This window comes from Schistocerca nitens, chromosome 3, assembly GCF_023898315.1.
Source record: "Schistocerca nitens isolate TAMUIC-IGC-003100 chromosome 3, iqSchNite1.1, whole genome shotgun sequence".
Taxonomy (NCBI): domain Eukaryota; kingdom Metazoa; phylum Arthropoda; class Insecta; order Orthoptera; family Acrididae; genus Schistocerca; species Schistocerca nitens.
The window spans coordinates 598,698,332-598,722,534 of NC_064616.1; the positions used below are offsets into that span (position 1 = coordinate 598,698,332).

General features: G+C 40.3%; 1 long non-coding RNA gene across 1 annotated transcript in view; it reads right to left on the reverse strand.

Annotated features, from left to right (window-relative positions):
• Positions 1–3,779: 3,779 nt before the first annotated feature.
• Positions 3,780–24,203, reverse strand: part of LOC126249674 (uncharacterized) — a 248,124-nt gene continuing 227,700 nt past the window's right edge. Inside the window, exons 4-7 of the long non-coding RNA XR_007545638.1 lie at positions 23,467–23,553; positions 23,180–23,391; positions 22,600–22,846; positions 3,780–3,933 (exon numbers count right to left, since the gene is read on the reverse strand). This is a non-coding gene — a long non-coding RNA (uncharacterized LOC126249674). The remainder of the gene's footprint in view (positions 3,934–22,599; positions 22,847–23,179; positions 23,392–23,466; positions 23,554–24,203) is intronic.

Below are 24,203 nucleotides of genomic sequence, written 5' to 3' on the forward strand. Positions count from 1 at the left end.
GACAGATCCTACTGTTAGCTGGAAACGTGAATCATTCCCTCCACAGGTCGCCAGTGCTGCATACCAAACACACATAGGCTGAATCATCATCCTAGAAAGGCAGCAAAATATATACATGGTGTTTCGGGAGGAAAGTTCAATATTTTTAACAGTGATAGTATAAGTAATTCTGAACAAAAAATGTTATATGAACATAAATCCGCAAATGTTTCGTTAGGGAGGTGTCGGTATTGAAAGGAACTTTAATCTGCAAAACTGATGTGCTCAATGTGAATTTATATGCAATACAACAGGACCGTAACATCATGATCTTAACAAGGCATAGGTAGATGCCATGTTTACGCTATGCAACCTACAATGTATTATTATCATGTGATGTACATAGTACTATCACCATAGTTTGCATAGTTGTGCCGTGTAAGCCGCATTGTGTAGTGTACTGGCAATGAATTGGTAAGCTGTGTAGTGTATCGTGTTAGCTGTGTTCATTCAAGTGCTGCTAACAATGCCACACATCTACAGTAATGAGGACTACGCAGAAATGGTGTATGTTTATGGTTTCTGCGACGGTAGTGCACTGCAAGAGAAGAATACCACATGCACTTTCGAACTCGACTACATGATCAGAGAGTGTTTACCAAAGTGTTTATCACTTTGCGTGCAATAGGCTCTCATCCAAGTAGAAATTTCTCATCCGAGTGTGCATGTCAACAAACTTTGCAAGAACAGGAAGAAATTAGCTCAAGTGTTGAGTGAAGTCCCGGTACGAGCATATGAAGAATGTCCCTGCATATGAATGTACCACAGACTCGTGTATGGGAAACATTAAATGCAGAAAACCTGTATCCATTTCATATACAGCGTGTCCAAAATCTTCACATTGGCAACAATGCCCAACGACTACAGTTCTGTCACTGGGTAATTGAGAATAGTCATTTGCTTCCCTACATACTATTTACTGACGAAGCCTGGTTTTCATGGCACAGAATAAACAACACACTCAATAATCATAATTGATGGTCACGGGAATATACACATGCTTCAGTGGATAGCAATTTCTAAGTCCGTTTTGCCATAAATGTTTGGTGCGGCATGATCGGTAACTTTTGGTAGGTCCATTTATTATCAATCAGCAATTGAAGGGAGAGAGGTAGCTGCATTTTTTGGAAAATTCATTTGTGGAACTATTGGAAGACGTTGCTTTAGCCAAGTGAACTGGAATGTGTTTTCGGCATGACAGCGCCCCTCCACATGTTACCTTAAGTGCGAGGGAGCATCTCAACTGCACCTATCCTCATCGCTGGATTGGCAGTGGTGGTGCTGTTAGCTATCCCCCAAGAACACCTGACCTTACACCTTTAGATTTCTGTTTACCTTCAGTTTGTGCACCTCTGATTTCATCCAACCCCATAAACAAACAAGATAAACTGCTTCGTTGAATCCTGGGCACTGCTGAATTCATTAGGAACCAACCACTGGAAATTGAACAAGCAACACAACATGTTATCGCTAGAGCGCAAAACTGCATTAACATTCATGGTGGGATATTTGAATCTGTTCTGTTAACTGTACAACATCTGTACGGTAAGGGTTAAAGCCGTTTGTAAAAGACGTAGTACGTCTTTTCAACTGAATACATGTAACATTGATGTTGTAATGCATTATGTACTAAACACAAAGGAAATAAACATTATGTAAAAATGTCTAACATAACTGTACTTCTCTGTAACATTGTTTTCAAGAAAATCACGTAACAGTCCAGTTGTGTTGTGTATATGTTCACATTGTGCACATCAATAGTGTAGAATTAAAGTTCCTTTCAATACCCATATCTCCCTAACAAAGCATTTGCGGACCTATGCTCATACAAGATTTTATGTTCAGAATTACTTATACTATCACTGTGTAAAATATTGACCTTTCCTCCCAAACATCCTGTAAATATTATTATCGTGCTCTCAATTGAACAACATTCGACAATGAGCAAAATATCGGAAATACTCCCTGCTGACAGTTGTAGTTCTGGAATTAGAAATATTTGTACCATTCTTATGACTTGACATACTTTCTCCCTCACTGTCACAATATTCCACATCAAATCAATTCCTTCCTTATGGCTGGACATAGTCATTTGCTTTGCACATGTCGGAACTCTAACACATACTTCATAAGCCTGATACTCAAGGCAAACCTATCATGCATCCTCTACTACTAAGTATAATACTTCGCCAATAAATGATTGCCAGTGATACAAAATAATACTGACCAAGGATCAAGGATGGGTGGACATATCTAATAAGTTTTTCTTGTGAGTGGCACTACTGTATCTTAGAAAGGGAGATGTTAACTGTCTTACAAACCGCTATGTGTTAAAAAACACGACAATATTACTATCACAACCGGTCTTGGTTCTGCAGGTGCATACAAGTATTCATGTGAAAACCTATACTCGCTTTATAAGTCAACTTATGGCATTACCTTTGAATGAATTGGTTTTTCCAGGCAAATACTGTGACACAATATAAACGGTGATCGCTGGAGTGTATATTATCAGACCAGCAGTGCGGTTACACGTAGCCCACGAAGCAACCGCGTGATAAAATCACGGAATTTTGAAAGTGATTCGGCTAAGGAACATCCTATGAAACCAGTATTTGCAACTCCCTCATGCCGCTGCTAGATATTTCTCCAGTATTTGTAATGTATTCTGTCTCTGTCATGTCAGAGGTTCTGCAGTATATCCACTGGGTCATAGGTGAAGGTAGGTTGAGAAGGATCACGAACTGTAAATGGTGTCCTGACTGAGGTGGTAAGAAAAGTACACATGGCTTTCAGATCTCTAGTATTACACTCTCCGGTAGAAATGCTGTCTGGAATTAGGAATCAAATCTTTCCATTCAACCACATACCTGCGTTGGGAGGACGACGGTTCAATCCCGCGTCCGGCCATCCTGATTTAGGTTTTCCGTGATTTCCCTAAATCACTCCAGGCAAATGCCGGGATGGTTCCTCTGAAAGGGCACGGCCGACTTCCTTCCCCATCCTTCCCTAATCCGATGAGACCGATGACCACGCTGTCTGGTCTCCTTCCCCAAAACCAACCAACCAACCTGCGTTGGGTGCTATGGAGAAGTCCTTTAATGATTCCTGTCACTAGAGAATCATATTTCTGGCACTGTCATATCTCGAAACGAGTCACCTTTATCGAACGTATCAGCTTCAGTAAAATTTTAGATAGCCATTATACATCTTCCAAAATGCCCCCCCCCCCCTCCAGACTGCACACCAACCCTGAAGCTTTGCACATGTGATCATTCCAATTCAAGTCAGAACTGAGTACAAGTCAGAAAGATCTATATCTACCACCTCCTGCAACCTTTGCAGAAAGAGGCTAAACTGAGTTAGAGCTATAGGACTGTGTTCTGACCATTTGGTGGAAATGGAGGGGGGGGGGCATGTTGTCGTAACTACACCAACAGTGTGCGATGTGCAAAGTCAATGCCAAACGAAGCACACTCCTGCAAAGTTAGAGACTGAAAGGCCTCCTCACACTGTCTTTGACCGACCCTCCATGCAACACAGTCACCAATATAGTCTGCAGCTGACCAGAAGCTGAATTAACATCTGTATAGGAATCATATGGTGTATGTACAAAGCATCAAACACACACACAAATCTGTTGCGGTGGTATATTCTCATGTAAGGGATCCACCTTGTAGAAGATGTTGGATATTAGGTGAGAGGCTTTTTTCTTTTTGTTTGTAGATAAAGAAATATAGTCCTCTTAATCGGTATTTATTAATTTGTATAAGAAAATTACACCCTCATTATCATCACCTTCATCATCTTTATATTCTTCGGGTAACATATACCACAGTGGTGGTGGTGGTGGGTTCTGCAGTGATGGTGACACCGTACTATCTGGTAGAGCCCCTGAAACAAAAATAAATAATATGAAATACAATCAACTTTAAGTTCTATGCATCACATACACACAGCATTAGTTATGAGCAGAAATTTGCCACGAATTTTCTGTGTATTAGCAGACCCTGTCATAGAACCCAGGTCACACCCCGTACTGCAGGGATCACTAAACAATACCACAGGTATACAGTATATTTACGAATCGAGTACTGTCAACATAAATGGAGAAACGAGAATGATGTACAATTTGACTTATATTAGATGACTAGCAACTCAAGTCTTATGTAAAATCAGTAAGCGAGTCAGGGTTCCATTCAGCACCTTGTTGACCAGTCCAGTGCAGCAGTTTAAGACAGCGAAACCAAAGCACAAGTTATAAATTTCACGTTTATGACATCGTTCTCGCATGAAGAATCGTGCAAACATGCCGTCTCTTGGGTTTCGAACAGACCCCCCCCCATCATACGGATGGCATATAAGTAAGTATGCTTGACATATAGAAGCAACTTAAAGATTGGAATACACAAACAAATCATCTGGTTTGGAAGGCATCCCATTCGATTTATAGTAAGAGTACTCTAAGGCATTGGTCCGTTACCGTGTCTGCATTTATCATGAATCTCCCTCTCCCTCTCGTCCAACACAAAGGCCCAAATGACTGGAAAAAAAAGAGCGGATGACTCCAGTATATAAGGAAGGTGAAGTAACAGACAAGCAAAATTGCACACCAATAATTCCTAACTTCGGTTTGCGGCAGAATTCTTGTACATGTTCTCAGTTGGAACATAATAAACTTTCTTGAGGCTAAGCTGTTTATGTTCATGAATCAGCATGGTTTTACAAAGCATCACTCGTCAGAAACTCGGCATGCCTTTATTTCACACAATATATCGAGAACTATGAACGAAGGGTAACAGGTAGATTCCAGATTTCTAGATTTCAGGAAGGTATATGACATGATGTCCCATCGGAGTCTGTTAAAGGCACAAGAATATGCAATAGGATCAGAGATATGCGAGTGGCTATATCCAATATGCTGTCCAGTGCGATAGGATCACTGCTGTTCTCTTTATACATAAATGATTTGGCAGAGAGTAGTCTGCTGACGACGCTGCGGCATACGATAAGACATCAAAGTTGAGTGACTGTAAGAGGACAAAAGACAACTTAGATAAAATTCCCAGTTGGTGTGATGAATGGCCAATAGCCTTAAATGCAGAAAAATGCAAGTTAATGCTGATGAGTAGAAATAACAAACCTGTAACATTCGGATGCAGTATTATTAGCGTCCTGCTTACTTCACTGGTGTCTTTGATCTATATCAGGTCAGAGTGAAGGAAGACATCAAAGCAATTTACCGGACGGCTGCTAGATTTGTTACCTGTAAGTGCCATGGAGATGCTTTCGGAACTCAAACAGAAGTCCTTGGAGGACGGCGTTCTTATCTAGGAGCACTACACAGGAAATTTAGAGAATGTCATTTGAAGCTAACTACCAAATAATTCTACCGCCGCCAACATACATTGCGCATATGGACCGTGAAGACAAGATACGAAAAATTAGGTCTCATATGGAAGCCTACAGAGAGTCGTTCTACCATCACTCTTGTTTTAGATTAGGTGTACATGGAGTCCATTGAACTTGAAGAATTCGAAACATGCTTTGCCATAGACATATACAAGTGCCGCTGAAAGTATAGTTTGCACAAAAAAAAGCAGGACTTAATGATTTCCAGGAAGGGTAAGACGTAATGGATGGGGTGCCATGTCAGGACCATCATGAGGAATGCATTCGGCGTTATTCTGTGTTATTTTCGTAAACAGGTTCTGTTAGGCCAAGAATTGTCCATGCAGACAAGCTGAGACATCATGAAAGCTCCTACAAAAGTGGCCGGTAACTATCTCATGGACAGTATACAAATACCGAGAGGTCGACTTGGCTCGTATTTTACACAGCCATGTGACATCAGTATAAATTGAGAACCTTTTAGATGCACTTGTGATAGTGTGTAGGTAGGCGAAGATTTCGCGACGATGCGTCAGTCACGCTTGGCCGGTCAACGCTTGCTAGACACAGCTCGCATGTCCCGTTAGGATCACTAGAAACTATGCAGCCTGTGCTATCTGCAGTGTCTGTGAGGGTGAGTCGCTCGGTAATTAGGTCATCTATGGACAGCAGGTAGAGAGAGGAAGCGCGCCAGCAACGTTGAACACTTGCGCACGGTCCAGAAGGTGACTTCCCTCTAATTTACACAGACATGTGACGACAGTGTAACACTCGAAAAACTAACTGTAGACGTGACTTTCACCTACCGTCGGCAGCGGCGTCATAGCAATGGATCGCGCTCTAGTGCTGACTTGCATCTGGGTGGCCCTGCAATGCACGTGTGCGCTTGGAACAGTTCACTGATACATTGCGTTTTTTAGGTGCACTGAGTGGAGTGTTTTCACTCTACATTATTTTCTGGTGTTTAAGCATTGTTAGTGTGTTTCCATACCGTTACACATGCATTATTTTTTGACAATTTACGAGTTGTTTTCGTGTCTGTTACATTATTTTGTGAACAGGTGTGCAGTGCATGATTTCGACAGCTGACGATTAGCAAGTGTGTTTGGAGAGCGTTTTACATTCATTATTTTTACAATTTTGCGTCTCAGCACATCACTGTACTGCATTATTTCTGTGGTCTGTAGACTAATTACTGTGACCTCAAGCGTGCAAGGATGAGTGTTTTGTACCAGTGTATTAAATAAACTTAGTGAAATCTGTCTCTAAATGAACTGTATGCATTATTTCGACAGTTTATAATTAGTGAACGTGTCTGCACATCAGTGTACTGCATTATTTCGGTGATTTACAAATAGTTTGCAGGTTTCCCAACTGTGTATTGTGGCCCCAATCACGTCAGAGCGAGTGTTTTGTATCAGCGTAATAAATGAACCACGCAAAATCCGTCGCTATTCAAAATAAATAATGTACACTACTTCCTCTCTCCAGCAGACCAGCACAGGCTGAGTCCTTTTCCTCCATTTCTCCCCTCCAGACCACCATCTTGGATTGCGTCACTGGAGGGACGATGGCGCCCTATAGTGACACCACTGTGTACTAGATCAGTTGGACTTCGGACCTCATAGTGAAGACACTGGATGGAGCTACTGCCTCAAATTGTTTATTTAAACACTGCATGCAAAATAAAGACTTACATACATGCTATCTAGCACAGGCTGAGTCCTTTTCCCACTAATTCCTAGGAAGAGATGACGGCGGATGTCTTAGGTTAGTGGAGGTAGCCCAAGTGACCTATTTTCCTGCCATTTTCTTAGGTTAGTAGAGGTAGCCATGGTGTGTTGCATTGTCCTGCTGGAATTTGAACTTGCAACCATTTTCTGGGGGAGGGGACACAAAGGGGTTAGGTTAGTGGAGGTAGCCCAATTGACCTACCTTCCCTCCAAAATTTGAAATTTCCGACATGACATCATTGCGACATTGCCATATCTATCGCCGCCATCTTGCATCTACCATTTTGAATACATTTGGCAACAATGGAGAGTGGGGTGGCGTCCCTGTTGTCCCACTACTATAGATACTTTTCTGGTTTCAGGAGAGGTGTCAGAAACGTCTCCCTCCACGAGTTGGGGAAGTCACCTGTATATCATATTAGATTACAATATTTGAGGAGGATCCTTTGACACTGGCAGCAAATGTCAAAGCATGCAATACCAGATTTGATCGTGACCAGGTGCATCATCAGGCTGATTCGAGCTCTCACAGGGAGAAAGAGACGCTTGTAGGCTTCAGAACAGTTGGATCTGAAGTCCAACTTCCCCCTCTCTACAGTTCGAATCCTGGAAAGGTCATATTTTTATAAGCTTTACATGAAATACGAACATAGCGTTAGCAAGAACTGACTGTAGCAGTTTTTTCGATTTTGGGATGTATTATATATAGCTTCACATTACTCCTAGTCTGAGAAATGGACAACAGAGCATAAATGCATTTGCTCTGTGAGCAAACAATTCACTTTTTTGGAAAGCATTGCTAGTAGTGAAGATGTCACTATACACCCACAGTACAATGATGTGTAGGACGATGAGGTTATACAGAAGGAGATGAAACGTGTACAACATGCAGGTGACATGAACAAAAGGACTGTGATGTTTGTGAGCCTGAACGAACGTTGGCGTCTGACGCAGACTTACTTCATCTTCATGTAAGATAATGAAACTGCAAAAGTTTAAACAACAAGGATCCTAGCTGAAAACTACAATGATAAAAGCATTGTTTCTACGTGTGGTCACATTAACTAGAAAATATCTTTTTGAACATGATGTGTGAACAGTGATTGCAAATGTACGTGCATGTAAGCAACAAGGAAAACACAATACTATTCTGTTTCTGATTGGTGTGGTGAAGTTTTGTAATTGTGATCTGATTTTCACACGAGGGACTGTCCAGTCGTTTTACAAAAAAGTCAAAATATTCTTTCAGGTTAGGTTTGAACCAGCAATATATGGACATAATCTTATAAAATTTGACATCTGCCACTTTAATAACTGAGCTACCGAATAACTGAGTTGTAGCTGGATAAAACGCAAATTTTCACTAGGAGTTAAATTTCGTTGAAAGACGCCATCCTTCGTTGTAACAGTGGGACAGAATATCTTGGAGTTAATGTTAATAATGTTAACTTGATAGTACAACACATTTTTAATTAAGTAACTGAAATCGCTTGTCCACATGCTAGCACTTTGCCGGTACAGTACAACCACGTTTTATGCATCTTCTCATTCTCTGAACACTCAAAAACAACTTTTCAGTAATTTTTAAACATGTATTCGTACAGAATGGCACTATACACAATTTGCACCCATTTTCCGAAACGTAAATTTCAAAAACGACACCACTGTGAATCAACTTCATAGCAGTAGCAGCAGCAAGCTAGCCAGTGACGTCACAGGCATAACGTGACTCAAATTGAGCGTTTTAGTGGCCTTAAAATTATTAGAATTTCATTTCCTTCTCTACAAAAGAATACTGAAATTCAAGAGGAAAAAATGCATGTTAGCAGGACAAAATGACATAATTAATAATTTAAGACAACTTTCAGTAAACAATCAAATACCCTAGTGCCCTATTTTCTGCCATTACAACGAGCGGAGGGAGTGGGATTTCATGGGGGGGGGGGGGGGGGGAACCCAGCCGCCATTTTGAATACATTGTCTGTCTCAGAAAAGGCTTTGTTACACTTCTAACAGGTACAGTGCCTCAACATAAAACTGCTCATTCTAAGTCTTCAAATGCAGCAAGGGCACCTGCCACAAGTATGCCACATTCTGAGAATATACTTCTTCAAATACAAGCAGATAATACCTCTTCTAATGAAGAAATTAACTGTCAAGAGATCACGGACGAACTGTACGAGTTTTTGATTCCGGATAATATTGCAAATGACGAACAATGAATAGAATCTAACTTACAGGGTGTATGCGCACACACGGAAAAAAATTCCTTGATTTCCAGGCTAAAAATACATTTTTCCTGGGTGAAAAAACAGCATACCACTGGCGTAAACACGTGTTTTCTGTGTTAAATGACAATATACCTCCGCTTGGAACAGTAAAACTTATCAATCCTTTGAATGGTGAAGGTTTTATAAACCGGCATGGAACTTACCAGTATTTTAGCAACGAAACCCAACAAAAATCTTTGGTGTGCAAACCAACATTTACAATGCTTACTTTCGTATTACGAATGTATAAACATGAATTCCACCAAACGTGGCACGATAGCTTCCGAAACACTGAAATCGAGACTGCTACGCGCTTTTGTCAGCCACTAATGAATGGCTCATGCCATGTGATCTCGCCAGTCAATGACAGCAGATATTCACGGACACGTGATGCAGTCACCCAATAGCAACACCATTCCGCTCGAACACACAAATAGGATAAAATAATGATTCAAATTAATATGCGTAAGTAAAGCTACGAAAAAAGCTGAGCTTTCACATCTAATATTGGTCGTTAAAATTTTTTTGCCGTTGTTTTTCGAGGGTGTTGTTACACAGTATTCTAAACGCACAACGTAAATTGCAGCAGCTGAATATTTCTCACAAAACTATTATAAATTTCACTGCTGTGCATTCAACATTTCATGGGTTACCTGGCTGAATATACTTTCTGTAAGAAATCACTTCGCATTTTTTTGAAAGGCTTATTATTCTTTTGCCATCGTTATTGCATAACTTGTGTTCTATGAAAGAACTAAAATAACTATGAAAAACTAACATTGAAGCTTGGTCTTTTTTAGCTTATGTTATCCTTTGAGAGGTACCAAACACAAGCGTACCAGTAAAATTTTAAATAATCACATAAATGGCTGGTCTTCTGGGCTGGAATTTTTCTAAGTGGCTAGTCCTCAAAGTGTTAAGTTCTGAATAAGAATCTTACATTCCGTATTTAAGTACTTCATCGCATATTCTCACACGCAACATACTTCATCTCGTGTACAAGGAATTTACTTTGAAAGTAGTGGTTCTCAAATTACCATTCGTAATACTTTCCTGCGACCTATTCGAAATGTGAACAGTTGTGACGTCGCGCTCACACGAGGGCCACGAGAAAGACGTGTCAAAAGCAGTTTGTTGTTACGAAGTATTGCATAGCCTTTCACACACTTCGTTGTCGGCAGACGCTTCTGTGTGTGCGCTGTATTTTGTTGTTAAAAATGGGGCAATTTCTTTGCAAATGACGTTTTATTTTGTGTTATTCTCTCGTTTATGTTTTATTTCTGCAGTATTATTCTGCACTAGTGGGCTAAACTAAAGTTCTTCGTTAGAGTATCAGTTCTTACCAGTGAAAATTACAAAAATGTAACTGAAAAATAAAACAATGGGAAAATTCCCGGCTTTTTGCCGGATTTCTCCCCGATGAAGAAATGCCCGGATTTTTCCTGGATTGCCCGTGACGTATACACCCTGAACTTTATATTGTTTAGCAAGATGCTTCGAATAAATCTATTTTTAATGCGATGCAGTGGCATTTTTTTAATATTATTTCAGAATCTTGTGATCTGCACACGAAGTCATCTATTAATATTGTGCTAATGCAGGATGCTGAAAGTTTCGCGCAGACCCAACATAAATATAACATTGAATATTTTGATGAATTGATAATTATATACTGATTTGCATTAAATTTCATTAGATTACTATGAAAAATGTTCACATTTAAAACACAGAGGGCCACTGCTTTATTCTCAATGTACAACAATATTTATGCTGTTAGGCTGTGACTTGTTAGCAGAGTATTCACTGTTTTTAGAACTTTGTAGCGCAACTGTAACATTTTACCTCATCTTGGGTTACAGCCATTTCTCAATCACAATTTCTCCTTGACGTGCTATTCCTGAATGGTATCGCAAAAATGAATATGGAAATTGTTAGCAAGTCACCCCATGAAACGCATGGGTCCGGGTTTGAGTTCTAGTCTAACACACTATTCTATCGTGCTACAACTGTCTCACTACAAAATTTATATTTCCACCGAAACTTAGATAACCTTTCCTTACTTCCCAATCCCAATTCCACAGAAAACAGGAGTGAAATTTACTGAACTGTAAGTTTAATAGGCCGAGCGGTTCTAGGCGCTACTGTCTGGAACCGTGTGACCGCTACGGTCGCAGGTTCGAATCCTGCCTCGGGCGTGGATGTGTGTGATGTCCTTAGGTTAGTTAGGTTTAATTAGTTCTAAGTTCTAGGGGACTGATGACCTCAGAAGTTAAGTCCCATAGTGCTTGGAGCCATTTGAATTTGTAAGTTTAATAAGTCACGGCTGCAAAATATTAACACGAGTCCTTTACAGAAGATTGGAAAAACTCGTAGAAGCCGACCTCTAGGAAGATCAGTCTGGAGAAATGTAGGAACACACGAGGCAATACTGACCCTACGACTTCTCACAGGAGGCGGCAAACGTACGTTTATAGCAACTGTAGACTTCGAGAAAGCTTTAACAATGTTGACTGGAATACTTTCTTTCAAATTCTAAAAGTTCCAGAGGTAAAACTCACAAAAGGCTATTTACAACTTGGGCACAGGGCAGTTATAAGTGTTGAGGGGCATGAAAGGGAAGCAGTGGTTCAGAAGGGAGTGAGCCAAGGTTGTAGCCTATCCCCAATGTTATTCAATCTGTGTATTGAGTAAGCAGGGCAGGAAAAAAAGAAAAATTTGGCGTACAAATTCAAGTCAAGGGAGAAGAAATAAAACTTTGAGGTTTGCCGATGACATTGTAATTCCGTCAGAGAAACCAAAGGACTAGGAAGAGCAGTTGAACAGAATGGACAGTATCTTGGAAGGAGGATATAAGATAAACATCGACCAAAGCAAAACAAGGATAATGGAATGTAGTCGAATTAAATCAGCTGATGCTGAGGGAATCAGATTAGGAAATGAGACACTTAAAGTAGTATATGAGTTTTGATATTTGGGGAGCAAAATAACCGATGATGGTCAGAGTAGACAGGATATAAAATGTAGGCTGGCAATGACAAGAAAAGCATTTCTGAAGAAGAGAAATGTGTTAACATTGAGTATTGACCTAAGTGTCAGGAAGTCCTTTCAGAAAGTATTTGTATGGAGTGTAGCCATGTGTGGAAGTGAAACATGGACTTGGACGGAAAAAAAATAAATAAATAAATGAAAAGAGAGAGAAGAATAGAAGCTTTTGAAATGTGGTGCTATGGAAGAATGCTGCAGATCAGATTACATTACTAATGAGGAGGTACTGAATAGATTTGGGGAGAAGAGAAATTTGTGATACAACCTGATTAAAAGAAGGGATCAGTTGGTAGGACACATTCTGTGGCATCAAATGATCACCAATTCAGGGGGGGGGGGAGAGAGAGAGAGAGAGAGAGAGAGAGAGAGAGAGAGAGAGAGAGAGAGAGAGGGGGGGGGGGGGTAAAAATTGAAGAGGGAGACCGAAAGATGAATACAGTACGCAGATCAAGAGGGATGTAGGTTGCCGTAGTTACTTGGAGATGAAGAGGCTTGCAAAGGATAGAGTAGGATGGACAGTTGCATCAAACCAGTCTTTGGACAAAGACAACATTTCCATTTCTTATGATCTGTAAGTATAGTACTTTCTCCACTATATGTTAGAAAGCACAAATCTAAGTAATAATGGTTAGCAAGTTCACATTAATGCAAATTTATTTCAATCATGGTATGCTTATCTTTAAGAGATCTTTTTGGAGAAGATCAAAAATAGCTCTGCATGTTTCTGGCACAGTCCTTCTGAGTGTTTGATCTGATATCGCACAACTGAGCTTCAGCTTCTCGTAGCTCCTTCCAGTGGCTAAAAACTGAAGTGTGGCAACAAGCTGTTCTTTAGGAGAAATAGATTCCCTCCTCCAAGTATCTTACTTTCGAATAAGATTGGGAGCTCAAGCAAGGAGGTCTCCTCGTTCGTTCATAAACAGTTTTTATAACCTTGTGGCTCGTTGACAGCTAGTTGTGACCATAGAGACACATGATTAAATTTATTTTGCTCTAATAGCTATTATTTGCCGACAAGCAAGGTGGTTTTCCTTTTTCGTCATCACATACAGCTACAACCAATGCAAAATCCACTGCACACATGACACTGTACCAACACTAGGTCTGAATCTCGACAATGAATGGAGTACACCCAACCTGTTCGGTATGCTGCTGGGTTGGATGTCAGGTGCTTGTCAGCCAACACATTCGACTGTCTATGGGTGTCTTAAAACCTGTTGTTCTGTGAGGTAGGCATGCAGAGGCAGAACACAAGCACTGACAGGGCATGGATGGTGAAGGAAATCAGGCATGTCATTTGCCTTTAAGTTATTTATAGGAAACATAGAAAACCTAAATCTGGATGACTGGAAAGGGATTTCAACTGCCAGTCTCCTGATTCAGACCACTACACCACCTCACTCAGTATAAACAGTATTCTTTCCATACATCTTCCAACATGCAGTAACTTGGCAAAAGAAAGTCCCAAATGCATTTAAGTCTTAAACAGTGATGGATACTATGTATAAAAATGCTACTATTCAGTTTCTGATTCCAACCCACTAACTTTCTAAGAAGATAGAAATAGGCTGGTGCTCATGTTAGTAACCCAAGCTGCTTATGCAAATCTGTACACTTGGTTTCAGAGAGGCCTCAAATTGGCAGATGCAAGTAGGTGTACTGAGCAGGTTGTGGCACAAAGTAGAACACTGATAACGTTATCGTAATGATCTTGACCCTTGACCCCAATAACAACTTCGTTACTTGGGCTCTGACATTCTCTTCCCCCCCCCCCCCCCCCCCCCCTCGCTCCCTCTCGGATACCCCACCCCATCTCTCCAAAGTGCTTGGTGGCCATTGTACTTTTTCAGTCAATGGGCATAGAGCTCATGGGCTCCCCTATTCATGCTATCAATTGTGCAGACAGTGCCACAACCAGTCATCCACCAGCAGCAGGAGCACCAGTAGCCACAGCAAGCAGCCAGTAAGAATTAACAAATATTAGTATTCATCAAAAAATTGATAGTATCATAGTCTTGCTATTATAACTGTTTTAATGTTGCTTTCAGCAGCACTATGTTACAGGTGCATCGTGTGTTCAATTGATAAGACACTCGAGAAGAATTTCACAAGTCTCTTTGTTGTAAAAATCTAGCAAAGAAATACGCTCAGTTTTCTACATCGAGACTGGAGGGGCATAATACGTGAGGAGGAGCCCAAGACCGTAGACAGGTGGAATGTTGTTCAGCAAATAATGGCAATGCAGCAGAATTGCAAGAAAATGCATTACATGACAAACACACCACACTGCATGTTTACAGCAGTCTGTAAATAGTTTGTGAAGCAGTGATGTAAAAACACACACACACACACACACACACACACACACAACACACACACACACACACACACACACACACACACACACACACACACACACACAAAAATGCATAGTGCTCTCTCTCTTACTACATTTGAGCCCTGGCAGTGACGATGGAAGATGTCAACTGCAAGTACCTGAAAAAGCATACCACTATCATGTCACACTGCTACGCATTCATCGCTTTTTATTATATTTTTTCCATGGCATCTGATGATGATGACGATGACAATGATGTAGTGCAGGTGAGTTCCATTTTCAGTGTTGCGGAAGCGATCAGAGCAACTTGCTGGTGTTACAATTTTCTAGAAATTGTAATGACAACATTCTTGGCAGCTATACAGGGTGAAGTAAAATTCGCGCACTCGGGCTTCGCAGTGTGAATCCTAACATGCCACTGATAAACAATGTCTTTCACAAAATTTTGTACGGTAAGTAAATCTGGCAGAAAAAGGACATTAAAGAGTGGCAATCTGGCAACACTGTAGCCACATGTATCAGTACATGTTAGTCGTACTGTACTGTTGGTGCAGTAGGTAGACTTTTGGGTTAGCATGCAGGAGGTTGAGGGTTCAATCCTGGGTGGAGGCCTATGTTTTTTATTCAGTAAATGTAGTCCAGGTGGTACAGTAGCTGGCATCTTAATCACCAGCAGCGATTACAGTGGGTCCTCTTGAAAACATCTGCACTTATACTACAATCGTAGAAATGGAAAATGGTCAGCTTTGAACGAAGCCCTTTCCATGTCGTGGATGAGAATTTATTTGCCCACTTCATTACTAGTGCGAAACCTATTTTCTTTGTACCCTCCTCCAATGGTCCCATAGATTAGGACCAACTATTATTATTGCCTCGTTCAGGTCCATTACATTTCGTTAGGGCCTTACGTCACCAGTAGGACTAGCAATGTGGTTTGCAAATAATGTCCAAACTCGGTTACTATTTGTATGTGTTATCTCCATGGTCCCACTTATGCTTTTCAACATTGAGTCTGTTAACTGCATGCTTTTTAGAATGTATCTCAATGCATTATTGTTATTATTATTATTATTATTATTATTATTATTTCTTTCCTTTCTCAGACATTATTTCTGGTTAAAAATGGAAAGTGACGCGGACCTTGATCAAGCGCGACTTCCTTTTTAACTGTACGGCATATGTTACATTGCATTTAGGAACTTTCGGGTAATTGAACATGTATCAATAATTACAGATTTCTGTAGTTGTATATATACATTTGGATGTAGCTGTATTGCATTGATGTACTGGTGGATATTGTGTGGTATGACTCCTGTAGTTGATAGTATAATTGGTATAATGTCAACTTTATCCTGATGCCACATGTCCTTGACTTCCCCAGCCAGTTGGATGTATTTTTCAATTTTTTCTCCTGTATTCTTCTGTATATTTGTTGTATTGGGTATGGATATTTTGATTAGTTGTGTTAATTTCTTCTTTTTATTGGTGAGTATGATGTCAGGTTTGTCATGTGGTGGTGTTTTATCTGTTATAATGGTTCTGTTCCAGTATAATTTGTATTCATCATTTTCCCGTACATTTTGTGGTGCATACTTTTGTGTGGGAACGTGTTGTTTTATTAGTTTATGTTGTATGGCAAGTTATTGATGTATTCTGGTGTATTCTGTATTTGCTAGTATTGTACATCCGCTTCTGATGTGATCTACTGTTTCTATTTGTTGTTTGCAAAGACTGCATTTATCTGTTGTGGTATTGGGATCTTTAATAATATGTTTGCTGTAATATCTGGTGTTTATTGTTTGATCCTGTATTGCAATCATGAATCCTTCCGTCTCACTGTATATATTACCTTTTCTTAGCCATGTGTTGGATGCGTCTTGATCAATGTGTGGCTGTGTTAGATGATACGGGTGCTTACCATGTAGTGTTTTTTTCTCCAATTTACTTTCTTCATATCTGTTGACGTTATGTGATCTAACGGATTGTAGAAGTGGTTATGAAATTGCAATGGTGTAGCCGATGTATTTATATGAGTGATTGCTTTGTGTATTTTGCTGGTTTCTGCTCGTTCTAGAAAGAATTTTCTTAAATTGTCTACTTGTCCATAATGTAGGTTTTTTATATCGATAAATCCCCTTCCTCCTTCCTTCCTGCTTAATGTGAATCTTTCTGTTGCTGAATGTATGTGATGTATTCTGTATTTGTGGCATTGTGATCGTGTAAGTGTATTGAGTGCTTCTAGTTCTGTGTTACTCCATTTCACTACTCCAAATGAATAGGTCAATATTGGTATAGCATAAGTACTTATAGCTTTTATCTTGTTTCTTGCTGTCAATTCTGTTTTCAGTATTTTTGTTAGTCTTTGTCTATATTTTTCTTTTAGTTTTTCTTTAATATTTGTATTATCTATTCCTATTTTTTGCCTGTATCCTAGATATTTATAGGCATCTGTTCTTTCCATCGCTTCTATGCAGTCGCTGTGGTTATCCATTATGTAATTGTTTTGTGTGTTTTCCCTTGATTATGCTGTTTTTCTTACATATGTCTGTTCCAAAAGCCATATTTGACTGTGGACATCAAGTTTGCTTTTGGTATCAACGTCTGGGCCAGCTTATTGGGCGACAGGTGTTTGGGAACCTACATGTTGCCTGACTGGTTGACTGCACGTAGGTATCATACATTCCTCTCAAAGTATCTGCCTGATGTGCTGGAAGATGTTCCACTACATGCTCGGTAGAGGATATGGGCGACAGGTGTTTGGGAACCTACATGTTGCCTGACTGGTTGACTGCACGTAGGTATCATACATTCCTCTCAAAGTATCTGCCTGATGTGCTGGAAGATGTTCCACTACATGCTCGGTAGAGGATATGGTTCCAACATGATGGTGCACCTCCACACTTAGTGTGCGACGGTTTTTGGACATAACATTTCCAGGGAAATTGCTCTGATGTGGAGGTCCAGTCATATGGCTATCACATTCACCTGATCTAAATCCCCTGGATTTCTTCCTGTGAGGCCACTTGAAGGAGCATGTGTTTTCTACTCTGACAATGAATGTGGAAGAACTGCTAGTGTGTGTTTGTGCCGCTCTCGTTACTGTGGACACAGCATCGCTGCGAAGGATCCTGACCTGTACGATTCAGCGAGTTGCGCAATGTCTGGACATGCAGGGAGCTTGCTTTGAGCATCTGTTGTTGTAAGGACAATGTATTCAGTTGTGACGTTCATGCAGTCATTAATATGGACATTATTATGGTCACTGGTTGCTAATGTGCGACATCTGAGCACTCATATTACAGGTAGTATAAATGACAAGTAGATGTTGTGTTATTGTACTGTGCTATCATCTTTACCATCTCGAAACTGATACTGTTTTTGTAGTTATTCTTTCCTATGACAGGTCTTTTGTTTGAACTGTCTATTTCTTGTTTGTCTAAACACATATTTGTTACGTTCAGAGTTACAAAATGTTGTAAATTTAGGATACATGTGACCTAAGAAACAGTGTATATTACAGTATGAAATGCCAGAATGAAATTAGCAAGTAAAGAAACGCAGCCCAACCCAGGATCGAACCCTCGGCCTCGTGCATGGTAACCCAAAAGTCTACCCACTGCACCAACAGTACAGTACGACTAACACGTACTGATACAGATAGTTACCATACATGTGGCTACAGTGTTGCCAGATTGTCACTCTTTAACACCCTTTTTCTGCCTGAAGTACTTGCCAGACGAAATTCTGTGACAGACATTTTTATCGCTGGAGTCGCACTGTGAAGGGCAAGTGTGCGAATTTTGCTTCACCCTGTATAATGCACTAATTGAAGAAGAAGAAGAAATGAATCACAATGCAATTTTCAATGTGAAAAACCATTATGTACATATCATCGCCACAAAGACATTAAGTACACTTTGTCTTTTATGAGAGCGAGAGTATGCTTCCATTATAGGATCTCTGATTTCAAGAGAGTGATTAAGGGCAGCACTCTGCAGACACCAACAAATCCTTATATAATTGGGTTTAACATGAGCCCCAGATGAGCTTTATCATCTGAATAGCTAACACATTGAAAAATCCTCCCAAGATAAATCATGCATTATATCGTATGCATTAAAATTATATGTGAATATCACGTGAGATCATTAAAGCTCAGTCGGTATAATACTAGATTCATATGTAGCATCAGTATTACTATTAACATGACAGACTAATTTTACCTATGCTCATCACATACATTTTATGAACAAAAAAAAATTGTAATAAGGACTTTTCATTGCTTTTTTTCCTCTATATCCTACAAAATGCATTTTAATGGACGGTGGTCCATCAATCTGACACTGCCCATTCACATAATAGTGCTTACAGTAGGCTCCACATTTAGAAATAACAGCATTATTTTTGAACACTTGAGTTAACAAATGAAATCCATGTGGGATATCACACAATCATGGTATAACTTACATGTGAAATAGATAATCAACATCATTCGGACACTGCCATTTTTTTCCAAGTTTTTCATAAACATCAATGTGCACCTTACACACATTTTTAGATTTTACACGAAGCACATATAGAATAGTTACTCCATAATCTTCAAATGGAATCAGTGTGCACCATTCTGAAGTAATAATTTACTGCAGCACAGTTTACACATTCTGCTAAGGTGATTCTGTCATAAATACTGGGGTCCTCCCTTCACCATTGTCATCACCCTACAGCAGTAGCAGAGATTTGAATCCACTACGAGATATATCTGCACTCACATCAGTAATACATTCACCACATTCACGAAAGTTAATGGTGAGAGCAAATACCCTGCAGTGCGACATTTAAGCATCAAGAAACGGCGACATTTATCACCATTGCTACTGTGACTTTAAACTGACTGCTGTGCTCACTGCACACTTACATTTATATGCTTCAAATGCTGCAACACTGCTAGTGAAAAATCTACATAAGCAGGTAATGGTAGTTCAACTGCTGTCATGTGACCAAATGAACTTCAACAAGTCATGTCCTACATTTCAGCTACTCACTGTGCAACAAGTATGTTGTCATTTAAGTATTAGTGCTGACACAATTAATGTAATCAGAAAAATTAACCCCAAATATAGTGACCCCAGTGTAATACTTTCCAGAGATGAATGGAACTGCCTGTTTGCTAATTCAATGCAGATGGAATCAATCTTCTGTGGAAGTGTACAGTCGCAGTAAGTAGTGTTGGGAAACCATATAGTTACAGCAGGAGGCATCCGAACAGTAAAACTCTCTAATGAGAGTGAATGTATGTACTTGCAGGAAACCACCTTCAAGAACTTAATGCGCGCGCGCGCACACACACACACACACACACACACACACACACACACACACACACACACACACACACACACACAGAGAGAGAGAGGAGGAAACAGTTGCTCATTTCCATGATACCTGCAGCTTGTCAATGGATGGAACAATGTATGATGCAGTTGTGCCACATACTGGCATGAAGTTCCATTTGTTTGCATACCCAGCAACATGTATGAGTTTATAAAAATAAAAAAGCATCAAGTCAGTCACATTTATATTATTTACACTGATCAGCCAGGACCTTATGACCACCTACCTAACAGCTAGTATGTCCACCTCTGGCATCGATAACAGCAGTGAAGCTTCATAGCACAGAAGCAGTGTGGCCTTGTTGGGTTGCTGGAGGGAGCTGGCATCACATCTGCACACACAAGTCACCTAATTCACGTAAATATTGAGTAGGGTGATGGCGATGAGCTCTGACGCCACATTCAATCACATCCCAAATGTGTACGATCGTGTTCAGATCCAGCGAGCTGGGGGTGGGGAACAAGCACACAAATTAGAACTCACCACTGTGTTCCTTGATCAACTCCATCATACTTCTGGCCTTGTGACATGGTGTATTATCTTGCTGAAAAATGCCACTGCTGTCAGGAAACATGATTGTCATGAAGGGGTGTACCTGGTCTTCAACCCATGTACTCTCTGGCAGTCATCGTGCCTTGCATGAGCTCCACTGGACCCATGGATGCCCACATGAATGTTCCCCAGCACGTAATGGAGCTACCAGCAGCTTGTCTCCGTCCCACAGCTGTTCCCCTGAAAGACAACGGATTCACATCCACCCATCAGCATGATGAAGAAGGTATAGGGATTCATCAGACCATGCAGTACTCTACCACTGCACCAGCATCCAGTGTCAACACTTGGGTGCCCATTTCTGTCACAGTTGCTAATGTCATGGTGTTAACATTGGCACATGCATGGGCTGTCAGCTGCAGGGGACCATCACTAGGAATTTTTGGTGCACTGTGTTCAGACTCACTTGGACTATGCTTAGCATTAAAGTTTGATATTAGCTCCGCCACAATTCGCCACCTGTCCTGTTTTATCAGTCTTCCCAACCTACAACGTCTGTAATGAGGGGTGTCTGCCCAACCCAACAACAATTGGACGTGGTTTCACCACGTATTGCAGACACCCACCACAGCACACTTCAAACACCCAAAATGTCGTACAGTTTCCAGAATACTCATGCCGAGCCTCCGGGCCATCACATTCTGCCCTCGGTCCAACTCTGATAGATTGTGTGCCTTCCCCATTCTACATGCGGGAAGCATGCTCACTGATACTACATGCACCATGGGTACATCTGACTTGTAGTCATTGATCGCCACGTGGTGCTGCTATCGCCTAGACAGGTTATTTATTGATAGTAGGTCGGTGGTGACCATGTTCTGGCTGGTCAGTGTATCTGCAAAAAATCCCAGTGGATAAATACATAGTCATCGCCAAGGCTCACTGGACGAAGCAAGCACTGCTGTTTTAAGAAGCTTGTAATAACTGACTTGTCCTGCAGTGATACTGGAAACCTAAGGCAAAATAAGAACATATGTCATTACTTCCTTGTGACACCTGTATTTTGTGGAATCTTCAGGTTGTGGGAAGACTAATGTTATTGTGTCACTGTTAACACATCTTACAGTGGTTTTATTCCAGCATGTATACATAATGCAACACTATTTCATCCAAAATACCAGCTAATACAGGACATTTTATATTGTATTGACAGAGTTAAATACCAGACATTCAGCAAAAGCATTGATATCCCACCACTAGAAAAGTAGGTAAAGCCCAACAACCTATTTATATTCGATGATGTCACCATGGAGAACCAGATATGAAGATCTACATCTACAGGGATACTCTGCAAATCACACTTAAGTGCCTGATAGAGGGTTGATGAAACTGCTTCGGCCATAATGGAAAAGCGAATGTATTTTATTTGAGCTAGACATATTCCTTGATTCCAAAGCTGTTGATCTATGATAGCACTAACCACAAAATCACTACATGCCAGTACCAACAATACGTTCAAGGAATTTATAAACATCTGCACAGATCACTGGGGTTATACACAGTACGGGTCTATGTTTGTTGATAAAAGTGGGAAACTGACAAACATTATAGACAAAACTTCCAGGGGAGTTTTGTTATCAAAAAACAGTTTCAGTTTCAATATACAATATGTAATGGATGTGATTGTATGTACAGAGAACTGGCTCTGTATCCGCTCAGCTTCAGTGTACAATCACTAACCATTTAGAAACTCAGGTACCCCACATTATCGAACACGCAGACACCCATTCATGATAAAAATCTGGTCTTGATACCCGAGCATGTTACTGATGTGAGTAAGCAAGATCTTGTCTCCAAATGCACCTTGAATAAGCGTAAATGGTAATTCTGTGAGACATACCTGTACATCCTCATCTTCACTGTCGGAACAGGTGGTTGGGCTGCTGCTGGCAGAGAGCCACTATTACTACATTGACCCCACATCGATGGCCCGGGTTCTGCAGATGGTGTTGCTGCTCATGACGATCCGGCCACTAGTGCACGGGCAGCCACTACCAACAGTCGGGCTAACCAACTCTTAAGGCCAAGGCTGCCAGTGAGGGGGCCACGCTGTGTAGTTGTCATAAGACCGCCATTTCCCAATTACTCTGCTCAGAAGAGAAGAACAAAATTGATTCATATCTAATGATTCAGAAATAAATAATTGCAACAACAACAATAATAATAATAACCAGTCGTAGTGGCCGAGCGGTTCTAGGCACTACAGTCTGGAACCGCGCGACCGCTACGATTGCAGGTTCGAATCCTGGCTCGGGCATGGATGTATGTGATGTCCTTAGGTTAGTTAGGTTTAAGTAGTTCTAAGTTCTAGGGGACTGATGACCTCAGATGTTAAGTCCCATAGTGTTCGGGGCCAATAATAATAATAAAAGTAATCGTAAACAGTATGCCATTATTGAAGATAATTTTTGGGTATTTACATATAAAATGTTTGGTGTGCTCATTGCCGAAATATACATCCAGCAACCCATAATCAACATGCATTAGAAGAGTATTCAGCACGAGTGACAGAGGTTTGTGGCACTGGCTGGGGAAAGTGTCTGACAGAATTCAATCCCAAATTACAATACAAGCACCGATGCACCAGTGGTTGATGTTGGTGTCTTAAAACTGATATTCTCATCATGCACATCTACAAACAAAAGCATCTCATAAGTAAAAACAAAAAATATTATTACTGTAGAATAATGAAAGAATTATTACTCACGTATCTGATTCCGAGCAGTCATTCGCCAGGGATCATCTTCAGCAGCCACTGGGTTGAGACTTCAGAGTGATTTGATGTCGATCACATCTAGAAATGAAGAAATAGAACACATGAGAGAATTTCTCCCACATATGTGATATTATCATTCTGTTCAAGTGTTCAACAATACTTGGTTACAAATGTGAAAATGCGAAGTAGTGTCCTATTCCATACCAATCGACTACAGTCTTGATATACTTCTTTTAGAATTCATCACCATAATTGGTTCGCAGATTATGTAAGCATATGTTCGTTTCTGTCTGCACCAGATGTTCAGACACACGTGCAACATAACTAATCTTTGCTTTAACAGGTAGACCCAATGTGAATTTGGAATTAATATAAGAGGTATTCAGAATACAAGTTGTGCAAGTCCAGAAAAATGTTACTGAGATATTGATGGATAAAGATACATGGATATAAAAACAAAAAAAGCATACACTTTACAAACATAAATTTACTTTATTTTGAAACAGACAACTGTAATTTACTTGTTATATGCAAAATGGAGTACACAGAAGATGCAATGGAGACTGTAACAATATTTGGAATGGAAAATATGGACTTGCTTACTAGTCTCCCGAAAATTATAGAAAAAAAGCAATACACAATATAACAGCGCAATGTTTAATATTTCCATATCCCTTCTTCTTTTGATTACATTTACCTACGTATCAACACACAGAACAATTCAGTTC